Raw genomic sequence first — 2,345 nt, forward strand, 5'->3', positions numbered from 1 at the left:
TATCAATGGTCACCACATAAACCAAATACAGCAATTGTGACTTCAGCAACGTTAATCCTGTACCATTGAGTAAGCATACAAGTACCAGGTATAACATTTTCTGTTGTGAACTGCTTGCGTTCTAAGTTGCTTTAGTTGTGTCCGACTCTTTGTGACACCATGGACTGCAGTCCACCAGGCTCCTCTGTCCATGTGATTCTTCAGGCAAGAATACTGGACTGGATTGCCATACCTTCCTCCAGGGGATCTCCCCAACCCAGGGATGGAACCTGAGTCTCAAGTCTTCTGCACTGGCAAGCAGGTTCTTTACCGCCAGCGCCACTGGGAAGCATGACACATGTTGTGACACGTAATTTCTTAAAGGCAGATTGAAAAGTGGAAGAACGTGAAAGTCACTCAGTCCTGTCGGACTCTTTGTGACCCCATGCACTATACAGTCCATGGAATTCCCTAGGCCAGAATACTGGAGAGGGTCGCCTTTCCGGTCTCCAGGGGATCTTCCCAACCCAGGGATCGAACCCAGGTTTTCCACATTGCAAGTAGATTCTTTACCAGCTGAGCAACAGGGAAGCCCAAGAATACTGGAGTGGGTAGCCTATCCCTTCTCCAGTGGATTTTCCTGACCAAGGAATCTAACCAATGTCTCCTGCATTGCAGGCGGATTCTTTACCAACTGAGGTATCAGGGAAGCCCAAAAGGCAGGTTATCACATAACAAAAATCATATAACGCATGTACCATCTATTAAAATAAATTTTAGAAAAAAACATGTATTTACCGCAATTTTCCCCCACTAAGGACCACCTATTAAGATCTCACTAAACTCTGGGCCTGGGAACACAGATTTGGGAAATGCTGCCTTAATGTTTCCTTTGAGTAGTAATTCAATATCATTGCTTTTTTTGGTTTGTTTAAATTCCTTTCTCTTCAGTAACACAGTGTTCTGAAAGTGCTGAAAAATACTGGTTCAAGAAAAATATTTAGAAACTTAGACCCGTGAAATATGAGATGAAAACCAGAGCTTAAGAAAAGAGAGAAAGCACAGGAAATACAGAAACACAGTCAAACGAAACTATGACCACATAAAGGAATGGTTCTTTTTTAGGATTGGTAAGGATGTGTGGTGTTTGAGCAAAACTGGTTATCGGTCAGCTTTCTGCACTGAATGACAAGCTGGACTGTAACATCTCCAGGGCGGGTCACTTTCAAGTCCTCTACTTAAAATGCAAGAGAGGGCCCGAGTTTGAGGACTTGTATTGCAGATTTCTGCTAATCACTGTTTCCACGTCTTTTTAATACAATGAAAGGCCGCTAGGGGGAGAAACACGCCTAAAACCTGACCCTTATCAGTAGTGATCTCAAAACGTAGCAGATCCTATTACTCTCCAGCAAAAAGAAGCTTCTATGGCACGCAATATTAAACCACCACCCTGCATCGAATCTGGAACCAAAATGGTTTTTCTAAAGTCTCCGTGGGCACTAAGCGAAAAAAGCACGTGTTCTGAATGGTCAGAATGGAATCCTACAAGCTGATTCAGATCTGAAAAAAGGACATTGCAAAAGGTCTCCCTGAGTGAGTCAAAGTATTGCAGAGGGCTATGGCAGCGCATTCCTCTTTCGGGATGGGCTACAACTTAACCTTACGTTGGCAAAAGGACGCGAAGCAACGTTTTGTAAAGGCCTTCTTTCTAGTATCGATATCCATTTCTGATTAGCCACTGACGGAGGCGGTTAGCCACTACGTTCCCTCCCCTCTCCCCTAGACGAGAGTCTCATTTCCTCTATGGGCGTAAAAGTGAATGGACCCGCTTGCTCCCGATACGCCTTTCTATATCTCAACCCAGCCCTACAGCTCGTAGAAACAGATAGGCGCATCCCTGCTGTTCGTACACCTATGCCTCCACAAGATGGCAAAACACCCTCGCCACTGCAAAAGACGACAGCGTTAAATACCAGCGCGGCACGAAAATGAGCCACAAAGCCACTCAAACTTCGGGAACAAAACCAACGCGCAGGCGCACTGGCACACTGTTACCCGATTTGCCCACTTTCCCCTCCTGGTCTCCGCAGTTTCACTTCCCCTCGTTTGGTCCTCTGCTTCCGGGGCACAGTAGGCTCGGCCCCTCCTCATCTCTTACCCTCCTCTACCCGAGGAGGGGGGAGTCGAGGGGGTGGGGAAGAGTTCGTTGTTTGTTTACACGATGTGAGCGGAAAAAGAGACCAATAAAGTTTATTCTGGAAACAAAAGGAAAAAAAAAACAGGGGTGACAGAGAAAGGAGACGGGGGCGGGGGCGTGTGGCGGGGGCTAGCTAGGAGAGGCAGCGAGAAGGAGAAAGCGGCAGTTC

Source organism: Bison bison, unplaced genomic scaffold (assembly GCF_000754665.1).
Source record: "Bison bison bison isolate TAMUID 2011002044 unplaced genomic scaffold, Bison_UMD1.0 scf7180017864367, whole genome shotgun sequence".
Classification (NCBI taxonomy): domain Eukaryota; kingdom Metazoa; phylum Chordata; class Mammalia; order Artiodactyla; family Bovidae; genus Bison; species Bison bison.